A 15753-nucleotide genomic window follows, 5' to 3' on the forward strand; every position below is an offset into this window, starting at 1 on the left:
CTTCCCCCCCCCCTTCCACCTGAAATGACGTTGTTGGAACAAAGTTATTATTTGCTGCCTTGTTGTTGAGTATAATTTTTCGCTAATCATGTGATAACAAATTTAGTGCTAATTTTATAAAATAGATAAAAAATACCACGTACTGATAGTTAGGTAACGTTCTGACTTATCATGGACTGAGTCATGACCAGTCAACGATATTGCTAATGCTCAACAGTGACAGTCACACAGCTAGTTCTCGTTGCTGCCGTGCGAGGTCACTATATGTCACTTGTTTGTAACATTCATCTGGTGTTCATAGCATAAATGTTTGTTGACATTTATTTCGTTATCCCGTGAGTGAGTTAGCACTGAAATTTTCGTTAAGATCAAATTGGCATGATTTCATAATAACGTTCTGTAATCGTAAAAGTATGTGTACCGTTTGATGTTATAGTATCAATGTGAGATGGTTGACATCGTGTACTTTTATTTTTAAGAGGGGAAAACAGGTAAGTATATTTTTTTAAATTAATTTTTTATTCTTGTCATGTAAACTTATCTTGATGACTTACGTAATTGCTTTGATACTTGTAGCAGAGTAAATGAACAATGCGTATAAAAGCATTGATAACTGCTTAATGACCTAAGTTAATAATGAATAATAAATTTATTAATTAAGAGTCTTCATCCCGGCGAAATTAAAATACCGCTAATTTTACAGTAATTATGTGATATCTTCAAATAGATAAAAGATAGTTAAAACATGGAACAAGAGCGCCCGTTAACACAAGTCACCTAATGGCTTTTCGTTTTCAGCTGTTTAGAAACGCGAAAATAAATGCCGATTTTCAAAATGACTCGAAATCGAAAGCAGATAATTGAGTGGTGATAACTGTTTCTCATGTAAAATAGTATTGTCTAGGGCGCTCTTGTTCCACATTTCGATTATCTTTTGTCTATTTGAAGATATCACATAATTACTGTAAAATTAGCGATATTTTAATTTCGCCAGGATGAAGACTCTTAACGTCCCTTTTAAATACTAATGCCAAATGAGACAGTACATATTATTATCCTTAAAATTGGTTAAGGAAATCTTTCAGTTTAACGTCCCACGATTGTGCCTGTTAGGCTAAATGACACAATGATTAAGGCAAGTGAATGGTGATGAAAGAATTGGTGGAATGAGAATGTGCAAGAAAAACAGGAGTACCCCAGAAAACCCACGGACACGATGCTGTTCACCACATATTTACTTGGCCGGGGATCGAACCAGCGCACCAGAGATAAGCGCTCTACCAGAAAGACACCGTGCCCCCAAACTGGTTTTCGAACCACTACTTGTATTTATGCTAAAAAAAAAATAAAAAAATAGATCTTTGAGTTTTACGTCCCACGGTTATGCCGGTTAGGCTAAAGTAGACTGTGATAATGAGAAATGAATGAAATGGTGAAATGAATAAAAGTGGGAGGAAACGGGAGAACCGCGAGGAAACCCACACACACAATGTTTGTCCCCTACAAAGTTCACTTGGGCGGGAGCTAGGATTATATTTGTTAAGCAGGTACGCCGCCCAGGAATTCGAAGACGCAGATTTACTAGCTATCATTTAAGAAAAAGAAATGCTACTTTTACATTTAAAATAGGCGAGTCCGTGTAAAGTCGTGAGTAAAATAAACGTTACTACGAAAAATTTTCTTTTTTTCAAAAGGAAAAAAGTCATTTTGTAGCAGAGACGTGTCTATGGAGTTCAGATACTTCTTCCCGAAAAATTCAAGAGAAACTGAAGATATCGCGCCTTTACGACAAACAGGACATTAACTTTTAAAAACTTTCAGTTTAATGCCCATGATTATCCCATTTGGGCCAATGGAGACGATAATTAAAGCAAACAAGTGATAATGAAATTTTTTTTGGAATGACAAAGTGGGAGGAAATGGGAGTACTCCGAGAAAATCCGCGGGCACGATGTTTTCCACCACAAACTTATTTTGCCCGACATCGAACAGGGACCCTACAAACCAGAAGGAAGCGCTCTACCACTCAGATATCGTACCTCCATTATTATTATTATTATTATTATTATTATTATTATTATTATTATTATTATTATTATTATTATTATTATTATTATTATATTAATTTAAATTTATTTTTTGTTTTCTAAAAGTCTTATGTTTTTGTCCTTTCCTAGAAAACTTGCAATATGCATGTATTATTGAATGCATGCATCCATACGCCTATTTTCGTTTTGTGCATTGCAAGAACAGAAACTGAAAACCAATCATTTTTCTATGCATAGAGAACAAATCTTCGATGTCCACAGGGTTCACAAGACGGAAACGTGCAGCCCAAGGTTACAGCACTTTTTTTTTTCTTTCTTCCTACGCTCAAGGTCAAAATCATCTAAATTGATGCCTGATCATGGTCATTTTCTCTTTGCCCAGCGATTCTCAGTCTGGAATACGTACGTGTAACCCTCGGGATATTCGCTATATCCCTTACAGACATGGAAATTAATAATAATAATAATAATAATAATAATAAGTAGGCTACAACAGTGACGGCTTTAGCGGGTAGGCCGGGTAGGCACATCTATTTATATTAATGGTAGATAATTATTTGACAAATAGCATCAACTACTACTGTAAATGCAATATCCTACTGTCATTAATCAATCAAATGTGTATACTAGGGTGGTTCGAAAAAAAAAAACACTCTTTACTTTCCGGAATGCTATAGTGCGCAAAAGTTGCCGTTGGTACAGACAAGAAATAAATCCAAAAAGGAAAATTTTTGTTTATCTTCCGGTATCTTCCGGTCGCACATTGCCGTTGAAATTTGGAAAAATCCGGGAAAAACAATAAATGTTCAATATTTTTCTAAAACTACTAAAGAATATACCACGTCGACCCTGTATGGCTTAAAGGTTTCTTCAGGTGTGTAAAAACAACGTTAAAGTAAATAAAGAATATTTATATGTTATCTTCTGGTCGCGCATAGCTGTCAAAATTTTGCAAAATTTGAGAGTTTTGGGTTTTATCTTATCTATACCAAGGGCAACTTTTGCGCAATATAGCGTTCGGGATTGGGTTTTTCTTGTGTATACCAACGGTAATTTTGCGCACTGTAGCGTCCCGGAAATTAAAAAAAAAAAGTGATTTTTTTTTTTCGAACCAGCCTAGTGTATACGTATCCTTAAGCGAGGGAACAGGCCTACCCAAAAATAAAATTCTAAAGCCGTCCCTGGCCTACAAACAATAATGATGAAAAAGATTCTAAATCTTAGATTACATTGTACGTAATATGTAACGTAAGTACAGTGAAATCTCTCAGTAGCAGGGACTAACGTGACATACGGAAATGAGAGGTGTCCGTCGTCAGGATAGGTTACACAGGTTAACTCATGTGGTAATGCATGCAGTATACAATGAATACATTTCTTATAATTGTAAACATATGCTAATATCGAAACATAATAGTTTCTGTTCAAATTTCTGAGGGAATGGGAGGTGAATTCTCTTTCTGTAAAGAAATAAAACATATCGTTAGGAATGAATTTTGTGTGGTTGTATACTGCAAAATATAATGCTGCGGTGATAATATTCTTGAAATACAAGTCATATGTAGTATACTAAAAAAAGCTCTTAATTCGTTTCCTGACCATTTAAAACAACTCAACTCATTTTTTAATATTTAGATTTTTCTTGTCGAGTATTTGATTCGAGTTCGAGAGTAATTGTTAAATAAAATACCGGTAATATATTTATCCAAATAGGGATATAATCAACGGAAAACGGATGACATGTGGTATTCACAATCCATAAGTTATTACAAATTTATGGTTTATGGCCATCACCAGTGACAGATAAATGTAAGAGATATGTAAATGGATGGAGACTGGAGCGTCATTTCAGATTTTGCTTGGGGGGGGGGGCAAGACCCCTTGATATAAGTAAAATTTCGCGTTTTTCACTGATTTACTACTATTCTATTAATAAAATCTATATACATCTCAAACTCAGGGGGGTAAATGTCCCTCCCTACCCCCCTAAATGACGCCCCTGCATGGAAAGAGTAACAAATGAAGATGTTTTTAAAATTGATAGAAGAGAAGAAAGACGCTTTTAGCCACCATCTTTCGTGGGTATATCTTACGGAAAAAAAATGTCTTCTTCATACCGCCACATAAGGAAAAATAGAAGGAAAGTGAGGAGGAGGAAGAAGAAGAACATAGTTGATCAATAATTTAAAAAAAAAAACAGAAGAAAACCTTGGGTTTTAAAAGAGGAAACTGAAGACCGAGAAACGTGGAAGAAACATTTCCAGGCCCAAATCTAAAATTAAGAAAAAAAAAGTTAAACAAAACTCATTGGTAGCAGAACCTACCATTTAAGAGAATAAAATTCAACTCATTCTTACAAGAAACGGACATGAACCTGTCATCCGGACATCCGAATCAAACCTAGTCCATTCGATAAACATAACAAACATATGTTCATACAAAAAAAAAAAAAAAAAAAAAAAGGCGCCATGGACAACGGAGTAAGCAAGTGGGGCGCATTAATCCTGTTAGTATAAAGAAAACCGTAGACTCGCAGTGAAATAGCTATTGCATCAACACTGTTCATTGGAAAGTCATGGTTTATATAGTTCATTCTCTTCAGCATGAAACAAGCTTTCCAGAGTGGCTATGTATGGGGGCCTCTAACATACTTGAATAGGGAAAACTCGGAGAATGCCGGGAAAATTCCCTCCAGAAATCCCTCCCATCAACTTTGGACCCCTCTGGAGTGGCCCCGGGTAAAAGCACGCAATTCAAATGCATCTCGAAAAATAGTACAGATTATTGAAAATGTGTGTACCAAGTTTTGTATTGCTAGACAGAATAGGTATGAGGGGAAAGTGTGTATTGGTGTACAAATCTTTCCCTCTTGTCTTTTCCGTCTATCAATAAAAAAACTTGATATATGCATCTCTTATTATCTATACTATTTTTGAGGTATATTTGGATTGTGTGGTTTTACCAGGGGCCACTCCAAAGGGGTCCAAAGTTTATGGGAGGGATTTCTGGAGGGAATTTTGCCTACATTCTTCCAATTTTCCTTCTACAAGTACGTTATGGGCCCCAATACATAGCATACATAGCACCTCTGAAAAGCTTGTGAAGAGCTCATGCTGAAGAGAATAAACTATAAACTATAACTTTCCAGTAAACAGTGTTGATACAATAGCTATTTCACTGCGAGTCTACGATTTTCTTTATACTAACAGAGTTAATGGGCCCCAGGGAGTTACTTTGTTGTCCATGGCACCTAATTCTTTGTGAATGAACATGTCTTTGTTATGTATATCGAATGGACTAGGTTTGATTCGGATGTCCGGATGATACGTTCATGTCCATTCCTTGTTAGAAAGATAGGAATATTATTTTAGCGTATGTAAGAATAATTTTAGTACGATGAAAGATCAGTGTTATTACTGCAAATGAAAATAGATATGAACTTTTTTAGTTTAACGTCCCACGCGTATACCCTTTAGGCTAAAATAAACGGATGATTAATGAAAGTGAATGACCGTGAAAGTAAATTTTTCTGCTCTCTCACCGTGATTCGAACCCGGGACGAGATGTACCAAGGAGGCACATACCAGCCACTAGGCAAACGGAGAGGACACCGTTAGTCTTGCATAAAATAATATTGACTGCTCTTCCTGGCAAATATATAATTAAATAAACTAAACTAAAAGAAAAGAAAAAATGTTTAAATAATTTGTTTGGTTCTAATATAAAATTGAAATAAAGAAATTACTATGGAAAATCTTTGCTGCCAATTTGTCATTTTTATCTTCGAGTGAAAATAGGAGAGAAAGTATGGTAGTAGGGGTGGGGTGGGGTGGGGTTTCTGCGCCACTTCATCATTTCCAATAACAATCTAGCACACCATCAATAATAATAGCGCACTCCTAATAACAATAGCGCATCCCCCTACCTCCAAATAACTTCTAAACTACCCCTAATAATTTCTACCGCATTCCCTATTTCCCAAATAACTTCTATCACCATATCAAATAACTTCTATCTTACTCATAATAACTTCTAATGCATTCTATCACTAAATCTAGTTACAAAAAATCACTAAATCTGGTTACAAAAAAGTCACTAAATCTAGTTACAAAATCACTAAATTTAGTTACAAAATCACTAAATCTGGTTACAAAATCTAGTTATAACCGGTTTTGACTTTAAAAAATCACTAAATCTAGTTACAAAATCTGGTTATAACCGGTTTTGACTTCAAAAAATCACTAAATTTGGTTACAAAAAATCATTAAATCTAGTTACAAAAACAAAAAATCACTAAATCTAACAACATTTAACAAGAATGAACAATTACATTTTAAACTCTGATACATACTCTTTTAAATACCGTTTGAATTATCAAAATCGGATAAAAAATAACGAATTTAGCATTTTGCCGCCTGTATTTATACAACCCAACACAGCACAGAAGGTTTGTCCACACACACACATTTACAATTCAGTTTGCTTGAGAGAGGCAACAACATATTTTCTTTCTTTTTATAAGCAACTCCGCCAGCATTAACTCCGCCAGCATTAACCCAGATGAAACCTTTGCCGGAGTGTCTGTCTTCGATTTCTTGATTCAAGGTTATTCCTCATGAAAATTTTTGAACGGACAACTTCAACTATGCAAATTAAAAAACTTTCCCTGTTACTTAGCTAGCATGAACGAGAAACTGTTTAAATAAACCCGCCAACGAAACTAATGTTTTACCATGCAGTGTATCCAACCCAATATATTTTTTCGGAACGTTCCAGGATTTTAATTTTTCAAGATATCGCTTTAAAACATATAGGGATGAATTCACCCCACTACTAATAAATATGATAATTGTTAAAAGTGAGTTGGCAACACTTGCAGTGCCACCCCAAATAACGTTATTAATTAATTCCTCGGCTCCTAATTAACCGATTTCAAAAATTCAAACGGTAAATGAATACTAATAACGTAACCAATTTTTCAAAATGCATAAATGGCTGCATAACCCAAAGAATACTTTTCCCTTTTTCAATATCTCCACAAAATTTCAACAAATCGAAATAATAAAAATACTATCATAAGTCAAATAAAATTTTAAGACTTTTTTAAAGAATAACATTTTCCCGAAAACTCAAAAATAAACCCGTAAAAAATTCCCGAAATTTTGAACTTGCTGCAACATCGTCAAATATTAACCGATTTTCAAAATTCAAACGGTAAATGGTTTCTATTTTTTATAATATTTTTTCTAACGCGTTACTGGTTGTCTATGTCTAAGGATAAAATTATAAAAAATCAAAAATCTTCACTATGTAAGAACGTATTAAGGAAATGTAAACAGGACATAAATACTAGACTACAAAACAATTATTTTCATGCATTACTGGTTGCCTATGTCTAAGGATAAAATTACAAAAACAACTTTTATGACTTAAAAATATAAATTTTATCTAAAACTAAACTATACATAAAAGTTAATTAAATATGACCTAAAACTAAACTATACATAAAAGTTAATTAAATATGACCTAAAACTAAACTAAACTATACATAAAAGTTAATTAAATATGACCTAAAACTAAACTAAACTATACATAAAAGTTAATTAAATATGACCTAAAACTAAACTATACATAAAAGTTAATTAAATATGACCTAAAACCAAACTAAACTATACATAAAAGTTAATTAAATATGACCTAAAACTAAACTAAACTATACATAAAAGTTAATTAAATATGACCTAAAACTAAACTACACCATACATAAAAGTTAATTAAATATGACCTAAAACTAAACTACACATAAATACATTATAACTATATCTTATAATGCCCCCAAGCTAATGTACTTATACCACCCTCTAGTATATATCTTTTATCATCATTCGAATCTAATGCTAACTTATTTACAGCTATGGTATATACATCATGCTTACAACTTCGAATTAGATTTATATTTTTATATGTTTTCACATCATTGAATAGGGTTTGCTTATAATCATCAAATTGTAACTCTTTTGCTACTACACATTTTGTTATTCCTTTTGCTTTTTTCTCCTCTTTATTTTCAACTTTAAAGGCATACATTTTCGACCTTAACCCAATAAATTCTGTCATTATTTTACCATTGTTTTCATCCTTCATCTTTCCTAATACTTTTTTGTTTACTAATGGTATTCCATATTGATTATCCTTTCCATAATCACTTGTATCAAATAAATCAATCATTTCATTTAAGTCTTTGTAGAAGTCATCTGTCCCAATTTCATATATAAAACTATCAGTATCCGTATAACATAAGTTTATATCAATATCATATTTAGGTTTCATAATGTTGTAATGGAAGTCATACATTAATAGTTTTGATAAATCTAACACACTCATACCAACATATATAGGTTTGTTGAAGGTCAATTTTTCTTTTTTCATATGTATCGCACACAAATCTTCAGTAAATATTGTTCTATAATCAAAGTTCGGTTTCGCTATTAACTTTTCCACCCTCATTGGATCACATTCTAAAGTAATTGATGGCCTCTTTCTAATGTTTTCCATTGTTTTACCAAATACACTATTATTCATTAACTTGTAAAACTCTTTCTCGAAATTATTCTTAGCTTTTGTTCTCATATTTGTATTTAGATCAATATATTCCTTTAACCAATTTGATTGCTTGAACTCTAATACTCGGTGAATTTTCTTTAATATCATTCCAAGTGACATATATAATTTTAAATTTCTATAGTGAATAACATATCTTTCTTTATTGTAAAGCGTTGTTAATAATTTTGATTGTTTCGATCCTGGTGGGCACATATTTTCTCGAGCTAATGGTAGATCTGTATGTTTATCATGTAAGTATTCTGGATATTCTAAATCCACTTCTAATATGTAGCCAGTTTCTGAATCATCTGGAATATTCATTATGTTTATGTAAGGTTGAACCCATTTAGTCTTTGTAAGGCATGTATTGACTCATTGCCCATCCATATAAATTATTTGCATCTAGATAAGTTAAATACTTTGAAAGTTCATCTTTATTATAACTTTTCATATACTTATTATTTGCTTTTACATACCTCTTACTACATTGTGAAATTCCACCTCTTATACCTTTTTCAATCATTAATATTTTGTCATAGTCAGTTAACATTTCTAGTTCGATTTTAGTCACCTTTAACATTGAATCCCACGATAAACCAGGAGCAGTGAAATACCAAGCAGGATCTAAACCATATGCCTTTAAACACACATCTCTAAAATTTTCAAATACATCGGCTAATATTAATACATCTGTCCTGTTATAAAGTTCTGTATATTCACCTAGATTTTTAATATTGAATGACTTCCAAACATTTTTCGCATGCTCATAATCTTCATCACTGATGTGGGTGTTAGTAAGTTTATTAAAGAACATTTCTTTTGAAGGTAGTTTTGTTTCTTCTAATCTTTCAATTGAGTCAATATAATCATATGGGTACACACCTTTTTTAATTACTAAATCTAATAAATCATTAGTGAAATACTTTGACGTTTCTCTATATTGTTCTTTTGTAAGGTTATTTGCTAGTTCTGCTAAACCCCTTGACATAAACCTAAATGAATCTAGAAATCGTAAATTAATTCCATTCTTTTTATCAACCTTCACATATTTTGAGTATGTTATATATTTTTCCTCATTATTTGCAATTAGTTTTATTTCATTCTTATCATAAGCAAGTTCTTTAACAAACAGGTGAGTATCATAACCACTTAAATTGTGAATAAATACTGGAATAAAATTAGGATTTCGATAGCTTAAGTTACAATAACTGTGAGCTGCACCTCTAAACTTTCCAGTTAAATGATCATGATCTCTTACTTTTGCTTTATTTATATTTATATTTTTCAAACATTTACCTAATTCATGTTTCCATTCTTCTAATTTTTCAACCATGCTATCATTATTTTTAGCGAATTTTATTTTCTTATTTAACATATTTATTTGTTTTTCAATTGCTGGTGGTAAATCATTCAAGTTTCTCTCACATATATGACAACTATTGGAATTATTATATCTATTTTCCTCATCTTTAGTTAGGCCATTCATTTTAACTCTTTTGTTATATATTTTCTTTATTTCTATTGCTTCTTGTTTTAACTTCTCCACAAACACCTTTGCAGCATCTAAACCAATGTAACTAACAGGACTTTTATACACACCATTTGAGTATTTGATGTAATAACAGAAACTCATTGGTAAATGCTTTTGATACTTCACAGTTTTAGAACAATTATGGTCTACATCCATTTTACATAACAAGCATTCAAAATCGGCATATATCGCAAATGGTACCCTCAATGATCTATTATAATTTTGAAATTGTATTTGATTGTTATATGGTTTTGGAAGTTCTATTCTAACAGATTCATACTCCTTACAATATAGTTCATGTTCTTGTAATTGTATCTCATTTCTAAAATGTCTTAAACATTTATCACAAAAGTATAATTTTTCCTTATGCTTTGTTACTTGACTTCTTATTAATCTTGATAAATCCTTTATCCAACAAAAGTGATCATTATTTTCATCTTTTACATATAATAAATTGATGTGTTTATCCTGGTTATTTTTTGTGATTTGAAGTGGGTATGTATTATATTCATCATCATAGGTATACACGTTAATGGATATGTTACTTCTTTTTTCAAACTTTACTATATCTTTTAATTGTACAGGGAATTCAATACCCTTACAATATTTCTCTTGTAATTCATCCACAATTTCTGTATAGTTTGAAGGCCGTTGAGGATGTGATTGGTGATCTATAGGTTTTAAATAACATGCAATAGAATATAAGAAACATTTATTATCTTTATTTTGAACATTAATCACTGCTTTTTTATCTTTAATTGGTTTAGGAAGGTCAATATAGGAAGAAGCTCGTAATGGTACATATTTATTTAGTCTGATTTCTAAATATTTAATTTCATGTAATGACCATCCTGAACCTCTTCCTTGAAATTCCTCCATCTCTCTACATAGTTTTTGTTTAGCATTGGTTATATATTCATCTAAGTCAGTTGATTGTAATATTCTTTCATTCATAGTTTTAAAATTGCGTTCTTGTACTTCTTTATCTTTAATATAATCACAAATGAATACAAGGTTGACTTTTAATGGGTGATGCTTTAATTCTTCCTTGATTTTATTAATAACTACTTTCCCACTTATATTTAAAAACTTCACCGGATCCTTATATCCTCCTATGTTTTCGATTGTGATAGTTTGTAATCGTTTCTGTATTGCTGTTTCGTTTGTTTGTACTTTAATTGGTATTCGTTGTGGTTTGGATTCTTCAAAAACATCTTGTTTAAATGGAAATATGTTTCTAATTTGTGATCTGTTTTGTTCATCTTCATATTTTATAATACGGTCAATAAGTTCAGCCTTTCTTAATTTAGAATAACCTTTATCCCCTTCCTTTTACAATGTTTTTTTAGTTCATCAACTTTCATTGTGTATATAACTTTCAATTCATCTGGTTCATTTTGGTATTGTTCGATTTTTTGATTAATTCACTCTTATTTAAATAACTATAGCCGCGGATTTTCTTAACTTTACATATTTGTTTTAGTTTTGTAATTGACATCTCCTTCATCTCCTCACCAGTAAAATTAACATTATTCATACTCATTCTATATGGAAAAACACTGTATCGTAATTTTATATTCACTAAATTTTTTAATTCATTTTCATAATATTTTTATACCAACATTAGCATACTTATTTTTCTAATACAGCTGTTAATGTCGACATAAAAAAAAGATACAGTGTTTTTCCATATAATAACACACCTTATATAAAAAAACACTGTATCGTTTTTTATATTCACCAGATTTTTTAATTCATTTTCATAATATTTTTCATGTTTAAACAAATTAAATTACATTACAACATTTATAATATTATATTATTTTTATTTATTTAATTATTATGCAACTTATTAAACCCTAACCATTTAATAAACTCTAATTATTTAGTTATTATGCAAATTATTTATTTAATTATTGTGCAAATTATTTATTTAATTATTATGCAAATTATTAAACCCTAACCATTTAATAAACACTTTATTACCTTTTATAAAAATATTTATAAAAGTTAAACACATTAAATTACACTACAACATTTATAATATTATATTATGCAAATTATTAAACCCTAACCATTTAATAAACTCTAATTATTTAATTATTATGCAAATTATTTATTTAATTATTATGTAAATTATTAAACTCTAACCATTTAATAAACCCTAATTATTTAATTATTATGTAAATTACTAAACCCTAACCATTTAATAAACCCTAATTATTTAATTATTATGTAAATTATTAAACCCTAACCATTTAATAAACCCTAATTATTTAATTATTATGTAAATTATTAAACCCTAACGATTTAATAAATCCTAATTATTTAATTATTATGTAAATTATTAAACCCTAACCATTTAATAAACCCTAATTATTTAATTATTATGTAAATTATTAAACCCTAACCATTTAATAAACCCTAATTATTTAACAAACACTTTATTACCTTGTATGAAAATATTCATAAAAGTTAAACACATTAAATTTACACTACAACATTTTCTTTATCTATCCAACTATTATGTGAATTATCAAACCCTAACCATTTAACAAACACTTTATTACCTTTCTTTCTCAATATTTTTTCAACCAAATACCCATCCTTATATTTAGTTTTCAATAATTCTGGTTCATAAAATCTTCCTTTAACTTCTTCATTGTTTAAATCTTTAATTTTATATGTTGGTGGATTAGATGGTATAACCTCGTTAATAACAAACACTTCTGCTGACCAATTTGGTGTATAACCTTTTTCAAACAAACCTTTAATTTTACTTATACGAACATAATCGCCAATCTTATACTTTAACTTAACAGACTTATATTCTTTCTTATACACTTTTTTCAATATCACATGCTCATTTTTCTTATTCACTTCTACAGGTTTCACACCAATTGTTCTATGTACTTTGTTATTATATTCATCAACTAAACCTTGCAATATTTTTAACCACTTATAATTACCTTGAACAGTAAATTTTTTCCACATATTTTGTTTAAGTGTTTTGTTAAATCTTTCAACAACAGAAGCTTTTTTACCACTATATGTTGAGTAATGATTGATATTGTTTTTTCCCATCAAATCTTCAAATTCTTTATTGTAAAATTCTTTACCTTGATCAGTTTGTAAATTATTAGGTTTTTTTACTTTTAGCACTGATTCAAATGCTTCTGTAACATTTTTCCCACTCTTATCTTTAACAGGAACAGTAAACGCATATTTTGAAAACACATCTATAATTGTTAGTAAATACTTATAACCTTTATTTAATTTTGAAACACCTTTTAACACACCACTATCCATTTCCACAAGATCTGCTTGCCATAAATCATCTATACCTTTAACAATAACACTTAACCTAGGATAATTTTTTCTAGATGGTTTATGAATTTCTTCTATAATATCTTCTCTAATACCTTCACCTTCATATAGTCAATCGCGCTTTTTAATGAATTGAGATTTATTAGTACCACATAAAACACATATACCTTTCCTAACATATCTTCCATTATTTGTTTGTTCTATTCTAATGTTATCTATTTTTGTATCTGTTGATTTCTTACACTTAACACAATACATCATCATTATTTATTATATGGAAAATTATTAACCTCAATCTATAATTGAAACACTATATCAACTAACAACATCATTCTAAAGATCAACCTAATTCAAACTATAATTCAACTAACAATATAATTCTAAAGATTAGCCTAATTCAAACTATAATTTAAGCATATGTTTGTTTGATGCTGTTGTCGATATTTGATGATTAATACTATAATTAACGGGTGTCGATATTTGATGATTAATACTATAATTAGCAGGTGTCGGTATTTGATGATTAATACTATAATTAATGCTGTTGTTGATTAATACTATAATTGATCATGAACTTCAATCTATAATTCAATCTATATAATAACTTCTACAATTCAAACACTATTCATCTATATAATTTAATCAATATAACATTCTATAACTTAGTCTATAATTCAAACAAATAATTCAATCTATATAACAATTTATAATTTATCTGTATAATTCAATCTAAAATGTTGTTATACAGATTGAATTAAAATGTTATATAGATTGAATATAGCAAATGGCTTTATGAAAGTTCTCTTTCTATATACATAATAACTTGCAATGGTTGCCCTTCCTCCATAGCTGAATTCTTATTTGCTTGAAACGTAATTATATCACCCTTTTTAATGTTTACAGGTAAATTTTCAATCAAAGTATCACCTAAATATATCTCTAGAAAGTATTTATTCAAACTTAATTCCATGTGCATTATTTTCCCATTATATAGAAATTTGTAACCATTAGAGAGATTAAATATTCTAAAGATTGGTTCCTTAACATTTTTAACTCTCAATCGACATATTAGGGGTATAGTTTCTTTCTGCATAATCAATTTAGTAGTATCCATCCTAATCTTTTGAAAATCATCTTTCTTTATATATGTGTCTTGTAATGTTTTTAATACATCTTCAAATTTGTTTCTATCACCTTCCAATTGGCTATTAACATTAGTATTTATTAAATCTAGCTGTTGTAAAGTTACTACATCATGTTGGTCAATTACATCACTTACATTAACAAGTCTTTTGTTTTTGAAATCAACCCATGTTATATTTGATGTAAAAACTTCACTTACATGATTGAGGTTTGTAGTCCTCCTTTTAGTATTACCAAAGATGTCCATATTTATTATATAACAATTCAAATTATTTAATAGCAAGTAAAACAGTTATACGAGCTCCACCAAAATCAATCAAATCACCATTCTCATCTTTAATTGAAACTTTCAAATTATTAAATTTATTGTGATGTATTGGGAAAAATATCTCTTCATTAGGTTCATATATAATTGGTTCTCTAAACTCTGCATTTGTTCTAAATGTTGCAATTAAGTCTGTTTCGTTGTGTGTTGTATCATTGTGTTTTAAAATCATACCTTCTGCTAAATCACAATGAATATTTATAGTATCAAACGGATGAAACCTTGGCACCTTATCTCCAACATGTTCTGTGTTTTTATCCAAGTTTTTATCACTAAAACCTAATACAGTGTTAATGGTGTCTAAGGTTATATTACACGGTTCGCTAAATATTTTAACTCTATTTTTCACTCTGTCCTCACTAAATTTAATATTTTTAAAAGTATCACCAGTGTATGGAAGATTTGATTTAATATATTCTTCTAACTCTTTTAAATTATATTGACCAGGTTGAACTATAAGTTGTTTTGCAAGATCAGAATAGCCAGGAAAGTTACAAAACGTTAATTTGTTGTTCTTTACTGTAATGTTTGGTGTTAAGTATGTTGTGTAAAATCCTGCAACTGCTACTTCTAAATCGTTTTCAAATGGGTAGTGCAAAGACATGTTTAATACAGATGAATAACCATTTAAATTAAATACTTTCATTTATTATATAATAAATAATTAAAATGGATAATTGGGATATTAAAGTAAGGTTAACAGAAGAAACGGCGAAGAGAAAGAGGAATGGAGAGTTGTTACCTGATGATATAAGATGTTTAATAGTTGGGCCTAG

General features: G+C 29.9%; 1 protein-coding gene across 2 annotated transcripts in view; it reads left to right on the top strand.

Moving 5' to 3' along the window:
* The first annotated feature begins 280 nt into the window (after nt 1-280).
* The window catches only part of LOC145669662 (putative cytochrome P450 49a1), a 102293-nt gene continuing 86820 nt past the window's right edge, over nt 281-15753 (top strand). Inside the window, exon 1 of one of the 2 annotated variants that reach the window (XM_081737919.1) lies at nt 281-491. The gene's annotated coding sequence lies outside the window, so the exon portion shown is untranslated. The remainder of the gene's footprint in view (nt 492-15753) is intronic. The other variant, XM_081737918.1, reaches the window with a different exon arrangement.

The sequence above is a fragment of the Thermobia domestica genome, chromosome 14 (genome assembly GCF_964235325.1).
Source record: "Thermobia domestica chromosome 14, izTheDome1.hap1.1, whole genome shotgun sequence".
Taxonomy (NCBI): Eukaryota; Metazoa; Arthropoda; class Insecta; order Zygentoma; family Lepismatidae; genus Thermobia; species Thermobia domestica.